Source organism: Bactrocera dorsalis, chromosome 5 (genome assembly GCF_023373825.1).
Source record: "Bactrocera dorsalis isolate Fly_Bdor chromosome 5, ASM2337382v1, whole genome shotgun sequence".
Taxonomy (NCBI): Eukaryota; Metazoa; Arthropoda; class Insecta; order Diptera; family Tephritidae; genus Bactrocera; species Bactrocera dorsalis.
The window spans coordinates 25,796,086-25,804,806 of NC_064307.1; positions in this window are offsets into that span (position 1 = coordinate 25,796,086).

Sequence of the window (8,721 nt, forward strand, 5' to 3'; positions counted from 1 at the left end):
GAGGAAAGTAGCAGGTGCAGCAGAGCATGCGCGCTCTTTATTTGATTGTAGGTAAAGCAGTTCTACGAAATTAAATTCCGTGCTCTTCTAACTCTTAAAGGTTGATGTATTTCTGAACTAGTATTGTATCTAAATATCAAAAGTTTGTAATGTGTGAACTAGTTTCTATTTTAGTTTACCAAAGCATACATTTTTTCTCTTTCGCTTGGTCCATCGCTCATAAATTCTCTCTTCTGGCGTCTTTTTTTTTTGTGCTCGTCTATCTGTTGATTCTTGATACGAAGTCGTACCTGGGTGACTCTGCGTATAAGCAATGGGGAGTGACTGTTAGTGCCAATTTGTCATCAACTGTTCCAAAATTAAAATATACATACATACATATATGTATACTCATGTATGAACTTATATACACGTGTATGTATGTACAAAAATATTCATTCACGTCGGATGTGAGAGATATGTGTTTATATTTTTTAATTTGCATGCCACACACCATCGACAATGCTTTATGATAACTGTACAATGGAAAAGCTATTGTGTTTATTAAACTCACACAAATGAATCCTTACAATAGCGATATGAATTGTGAGCGTAATGGGCTTTTCAGGAAGAATATAATTCCTTTTGTATTTGTGTGCAAAAGGCATGCTCAAGGGTAAATGCTTGACAGTGAAGCACTGTCTTTGCAACATCCGAACATTTGCCCGAAATTGCGGAAAGTATCGCAGCAGAATTGTAACGTGATTGACCTTCCAGCAATAGTCTGACATTAGTTAATTATAGAGTTATGTATGAATCAGCAAATACTTTTATATACACTTCATTTACAATCAATAATTATCAAGAAGTAATCAAAGCATTAAAGTCTATTTTTTAGCAATATATTTTTCTTGATTTTGATCGGTCAGTTTAAATTACGGTGCTATACTGAACCAACCTAAATCACAGTTCACTTTTTCAACCTGAAAAGATTCAAGAGCTACCATTTCATCCAAAAAAAAAAAAACAATTTTATGTGGCTTGTGGGCCAGTAGAATCACCGATATATAATTCTTTAAAAATTATGCCGATTGTTATTGCGCCATGATAACCGACTATTTGATGTCTGAAGCTCGGGTTCAACAAGATGGCACCTCTTCCCACACATCGCATCAATCAATGGATCAATCGGTGAGTAGATAATTTTACGTTTTGGGCCTGTCGATTGCCCACCAAGATCTTGTGATATCACAACGTTAGACTTTTCCCGGTGGGGATATGTAAAGTTTAAAGTTTACACGGAGAATCTCGCTTCGATTCAGGCCTTGGAGCAAAACATCACGCGTGTCATTCGCCAGTTGCCAATCGAATTGCTTGAACGACTCATCGAAAATTTAACACAACGGATGGACCATTTGAGACGTAGCCGCGGCAAAAATTTAAAAGAGATAGTCTTCAAAAAATAAATATCGAAGAATGCTATTTCGAATGATAATGAACATTCCCCTTATTCCATATTTAAAGTTTCTGTGCTTTTTCTTTAAAAAAGCAGAAAACTTCGAAATGGATCACCCTTTAAATGGAACAACTATTGGAAATACAGATACTTAAGGTTTAATCAATCAACGTCAAAGCAATCAACCAAGTAATTTAAAGGGCAGTTTATAATTAATTTAATCACAATATCTCGCAAAAGAAAATGAAAATGGTCGAGTTCACTGTTTTCAGGATGAGAACAACTTTTCCCTCAACTGACAAGTTTAGTTTCAGTTATACAGGTATTGAAGTAGCTACCACATAAAATTATAGCTTTATACAAGTACATATGTACATTTAGTATTTAAATTTTGGTATAAAGTATATTAAATTTCAGCATGTAAACAAATGTGTGATTTTTGTTCACTAAAAAAGCTCAATGTCAAAAGGCACGATACAATTATACTACACATGAGTAAATGCTCGTTTATTGAGCAATATAATGTAATATAATATATACGTATATGTGAACATAAATGTTTGAATTAATGGATTATTCGTACATTACTGCCAATAAATGTACGAATCAATTAAACACAGTAATGCGCTAGGCCACAAGCGCTGATTATAAAGTAACTGGATTGTTCGAAGTTTCTAGAGTTCATCGAGCAGTTAACTCAATATGAAGCTGTAAATGTGGACATACGCAATCCTGTATTGTTTCACAAGCCCATGTAAACCCATATTTATATATTTTATTGTATAGCAAATTTTACTTTATTTCATATAACAAAATTATGGGCCGTAAATGACCTCCATACTCAGCCAAGCATATGCGACACCTAATTAGAAAATTATTCATTGCGGCCTGAAGGGTTGAACTCAGCATTGCCTCAATTATCGCTTTAATGGACTGCTTCAATTCAGTTAAATTTCTGAGTTTTGTTTTGTACACCACTTGATTGACGTAACCCCATAAACAAGTCTGTTGCAGTTAGGTCAGATGACCATGGAGGATCGGCGGATTTCTTGATATTAATTTGTTTTCAAATTTTCGCAATAAGCAGTCGGGTTATGTGCAGCTGCTCCATCTTGCTGGAAACAAACGCTATGGAAATGGATACGTCTTCTACTCAATTCTGGGTAAAAAAAAGCTTATTATTTTTGGCAAAACTCCAGCCGAATAGGCAAATCTATAGAGTTCAATGGGTGTTCAAAAATGCACAAGTGCGTTGGGGCCAAGGGCTGCCACTTAATACCTATTATAAACACCCAAATTTACAAGTATTCAAACATATTTACTTAGGTTAAGATGTATACATTCGATAACCTATTGATAAGATATACATTTAGCTAATGCACTTGAAAAACCGGCTTGTTATTTGAACTTTGTAAGGAAACAGGTTTAAGGCATCATGAATTATCCTTTATAATGACCGATTGCTGACTCCAAGTTACGTTGCTCAATTGCGAGTTTAAATTTTGGATTTTCCTGAATTGACGATGCAACATTCACGATTGTTTCTTGAACACTAACAAACAGATCTCGATAGTGCGGTCTTCTTACGGTACTTCCAGATTCGGCAAACATATCTACCAACCTTATAATGGTCCATCTACTCGGGAGAGTGGTGCCAAAATCCCGTTTAAATTCAGCAATATCCGAACCTTTTCGGTTAATTCATTAAAAAAAATAATAATCTGCCAAATAAAAAAAGAAGTGACTCGATGACACACACAGAATTAAAGATATTACGGTATGTGCGCCACTCAATATATACAGCTGTTGACTGCTAATTAGAAACACTCCCTTTTTTCTAAGGTGGCTATTGAGTATAATGATAATAATTTTTGATATACCGTTATTTATATTTCTAAAAGTCTTCCATTGTTCGTGTTACTCTATTTACTACTAAATTCACTCTGTTTTGTAATTGTGACGTTAAAGTTCTTTAAAATTTTTCCCAAATAGTAAATGCGTTACGATATAGAAGGTGAAACATGTGCGACAGCTAATTAGAAACAGTTGCTTAAAGAATTAAAATTTCTCAAGGTGTTAATTTTTATTAATAATATAACTGATTTATAGTAAGCGTGTGTTTCATAAAAATTTGTGTACCCAATAAAAAAAATCCCCGGTGTTTGGTCTAATCTGGACTTTACGACAGGAAAGCACACAGGAACCCACTTTTGACTAAAGTTCGTAGAAACGACGAGTAGACTTTGCCAACTCTTATTGGTCTAGGACAACAAATCAACGGAGGTATGTTGTTTGGAACGATGTAACAAGAATTAATCGCTTAGGTCCTGATGGTCAAGAATTTGATCCTCGCTATGTTCTACACGTAGTCATGGTGTGGGGATGTTTTATATGGAATGGTGTTGGTCCACTCCATAAGATTGATGGTATTTTAAACAAGGAGAAATACGTCGACATCGTAAAAAATGTCTTGTTGCCATGGGCTGAGATAAACTTGCCTGTTATATGGAAGATAACAATTCAAAGCATACGCCTAAGTTGAAAAAAAAGTTTTTTGCAGACAATACTATCATTGTTTTAGAGTGGGAATCGTTCAGCCCAGACTTAAACCCTAAAGAACAACTCTGGGTGATGTTAAAAGAGTCAAATGCAGCAAAAATATACCAAATATGGATGTTCTTTGTGATGGAATTAGAACGGCATGACAAGATACACCATTGGTGCGCTGTCAGCGTCTTATAACGTACATTCGGAATCGATGTGAAGCAATATTTAAGTAAAAGAGATAACCAACAAAATACTAACCGAAAGTAAGCAAGTTTTTTTAATATCATTATTTTTTGTAAATAAAATATTTTCGTTTCTAATTAGTTGTCCCACTCAAATCGTTGATTCCATGATTTGTTAAAATTTTCAAAACAAAAACGAAATTTAAGCAATATAAACAATAAAATAAGTGAAAATACAAAAAATATACGTGATTCATTGGAAAATAACATCGTTTACTTCAAAATCAGTGTCGTTTCTAATTAGCTGCCAACAGATGTAGACACACATTATTATATTTTACGATAATAAATGTTATTAATCTGTATAAATATAATTTAAAAACTATAAACATTATAAGTTGTTGTAAAAAATATTTTTATGCGCACACATATGTACTACTATTTTTGTATACCAAAACGACTGACATAAAAAGGAAGATAATAAATTTGAATTTAATATGCCAAGCATGTGGTTGAAACTTTTTCCTCTTCTGATAACTCGATGATCCACTTACAGAAAGCAAATATTTTCTGTAATATGAGTCGTTGGCGTTGTATTAAATATGTAATGTACTTAAAGAATAAAGTGAGTAAGAATAGCATTGTGAGCAAGATAAATATTGATTCTTTTGGCACAAAAAATCGCAAATGATCGGATAAAAAATTCGGGTGCGTTCCAGTTATGAAAATTAAAATATGCACAAAATCCGTTTTTAAAATATCTTCCTATCATCTTTGATATAAAATATTAAAAAAATGGGAAATATGTTAATTTGATCTCGCCGTCGGTATATTCACCTGGTCAAATACATATGTTCACGATTAAAATTAAATTATTTTACATTGTATCATGAAGTGCTAGAAATAAGATTTCAATAAGATGTGTTGATAAAGACTAAATTTCTAAAAATATTCAACTGCTTTCATCATTCGATCATTTTGATATAGATATGTGACTCCTTATCTTTCTCAATTATATTAACATAGCAAACGCATAGACGATGGCAGGCGACAGCATCTGTCAAATATTAAAATACACACGTTCTTCTAGGCACAGTCATTTGACAACATCACGACTTCTCGGCAACATGCTTTCGGTTGTCGCTGTCGCCAGATTAAAACTATTTTTAATTCAAAGCTCTAACAAGTCTAACGTTAACTCCGATATGTAATTTTGTGATAATAATTGACAATTTAAAGCAAATGAATCGAAAATATCATTTTAAGCAGAATATTTCAATTTCATTCAAGTGAAAGGTTTTAGTACGGCAACAATCAAATTGTGTATATCAGCTGTTTCATATATCGCTACGGTGCTAAAATTTTTCAAGACGCCTTTGCAGACAAAAAAATGTCGCTGTCGCTTCGTCGTGCCGTGTAGTCAGTCGTCTATATATTTAAAGCTTAAGATGTTACAAACAACGTTAGGTGAACAAAACTGTTTTAATCTCTGAAACCAGTTGCAAAAGCGTAAAGTATACATACATATATCAACTACGAGTAATTTTTTTAATATTATAGCATCAAACTCTCTGCGTTTGAACGGCTTAATTTAATTTTCAACCATGAACATTTTTGATAATCCTTAGATCAAGTGAATATTCCGGCCGTTGTCTTGGCTCTTTTGGTGTGCATTGTTGATTTGCTGAAACATAATCATTATAATGATAAATAAGAAAGCACTTATTTTATTTTTAATATTTTCAAATAATATTTTAAGCAACTAACACCTATTTTCTTTGAAATTTTATTGACATACAGATATGCATTTCTTTCACGAGGGTCTGGCAGTGAACGAGGGAAAGATGAAAACATTGACATAATTCAGCGAATTAAAAGACAGCGGCTACGCGGGCTAGGTCATGTTGTCCGAATGGACGAAAACACTCCAGCTCTGAAAGTATTCGAGGCAGTACCAGATGGGGGAAGCAGAGGAAAAGGAAGACCTCCACTCCGTTGGAATGACCAAGTGGATAAGGACCTGGCTTCGCTTGGAATATCCAATTGGCGCCACGTAGCGAAGAGAAGAAACGACTGGCGTGCTGTTGTTAACTCGGCTATAAACGCGTAAGCGGTGCCTACGCCAGTAAAGAAAAAGATATGCATTTCTTAATGAACTACTTCGGCTAAGTTGCCTTTTAACTATATACACTTATACATACACATGTGCCTTTCAGTCTTTGATAATGAAATGAAAATATATTGTCTTAATCCCTGGAGTTCCAGCAATGACCACGCGTTGTCACTTTTGACAGTTATTTTACAAAGCTTGATAGCGTTGAATCAAGCGCTTATACCACTTTAATGAGGTAAAAGCGTAATCTCTTGTATCGTGTTCAACTCGCTAGCTTTTGTGTTATTTACACATGAAAATATTATTTCCAAAAGCATAGCGAACGAAGTACCGAACAAAGGAATATGAAATCGATTAAATTTTAAGCTTGTAACAAAGGCACACTATCAACACGTTATAATATTATCTCAGTTCCGAAATATAAAAAAGAGTAATAATGGTCATAATAACAAACAAGTAAGGAAAGGCTTGGTCGGTTGTAACCGAATATTTTATACTCTTGCAATTGGAAAGGATAAAAGACGGAGAAATAACTTCAGATGCTGGCAAAACTTTGAAAATGTAGCGAAATATTTAAACATCATTGTTTGACGATATTGTGAATGATTTACTATCAAATTTGATATATTATTAACTTAATTTAAAGGTCATAAATATATAATACTTAGTTTTACTGGTATATTTTACTTCCCGTCAACGAAATTATATTAAACTCATCCTCAAATCAGATATACCATAAAATAATACTTATATTGAGTTGAAGTGAAAAACGTCAACCATTAATTTTAACGGAATTATTATATTAGAGATGTGAGGTTTCATTTATATTCAGCGCCAAACTTTTAATAAATTTTTATAACTTTAAGAGAACTTGTCCACACATTTTGATCAATCTATATTCTTTAAAATCAGTTGGAAAGTCTTAAATCATTATATAGAACATAGTGAGCGCAGAGAAGGGGAGGGTCTGATTTTGCCTTAATTTTTAACATAGCTCAGGTATACTTGAGAAGTTATTTTCAAGCAATTTTATAAATATTTACACATTTGTCATATCGGTTTAACGAAAATCATTATATGAAAAATACGAGGGTTGGATTAAAATTCGTAAATCAATTTCAAATCGGCATTAAACTATAGTAGATCGTATATTATTTGTTCAGATAAATTTCTAACACATCTTTCGTACTCACCGAAAAATTTGAAAATCGTATATTATAGGTGTACTATTGACCCGATTTTTTTCCAATTTTGACCACACCACACACGTTTAACAAACGAAGTTGCTTTCTGAGTTTCACCAAATCGCAGTAAAGTCAGCCGGACGTTTCAAAATCCTTAATATCAGTGATTTGGGGATAAGACAAGTTTTCGCCTGATTTTATCCGTTTTAGGTGCGAAAAAAATACATTGTTATTAGAAACACACGCTCTCTCAATTTATTTTAAATAGTAACTCACATCTTGGTCGATATATGTACGTGGGCGAAGGTAAACTGGAAGTACGAAAATCTTTAAATTAGGTATATTGGGACTAAGGGAAGTGTTGACCCGATTCAATCTGAATATACTATTATCAAAGGAATACTTTAGACCGATTTTCATAATTTTTATATGCGTGATGACATATCTTAGAAGCACTATTTGTGTAAAGATTTATCGCCATATATTCCTAATGCAATAATTTGTATACTGAAATATGGGAAGGAAATTAAAATTGTGAGAAGTAAGCGTGGTTGTTGGCAGATTTTTTCCATTTTCGCACTTTGGCATAGGACTGTCAGTGAAGCTGAAGCTTTACCCTTCACAAATACTTCATTCTACAGATAACACTGCCAAGTAGGACGTAGAAAGTGATTATTTTCATCATTTCATATTTCATTTTTTTCTAGCTGATGGTAATTGCAAGTCCACAAGAAGGCTTTCTATATTTCTAACTTCAGCATCGTTACTAGCATTGATCTCTTGAAAAAACAAGTTCCTTTCATTGATTGACTGAATGGAGACCATCAAAACTCACTCATATATTTCATCACCGTTGCGTTTTTTAAACTCTCCCCTGTCAACTATCAAAAGCATTAATTTTAATAATTTGCTATTCCTTTAATTTCTTGTAAAATACGGGCATCTTCGAGAGCTCAGGGCCCGGGGAAATTTTTAATTTCTGCCACGTTAATTTCGGAGAGTTTTGATCTATATTAATATATTTTATTTGTATATATTTGAAACAATTCAAAGTCCACGACTTCAAAGCTTAGTGATTTCCTGATGTTAAATAATTTATTTTGTAGAGAAATTTCGGTTAAGTTCCAATAAAGGAGTAATGGGTTTACTATACATGTAAGTAGGGCACTTGAATGCACTTTGTTATTCTCCAAAGGATGGTGGGTAAGTAACGAGCTCGTTAAATGGCATTCTCAATTAAGCGAGCAACAAGCTTAAAAG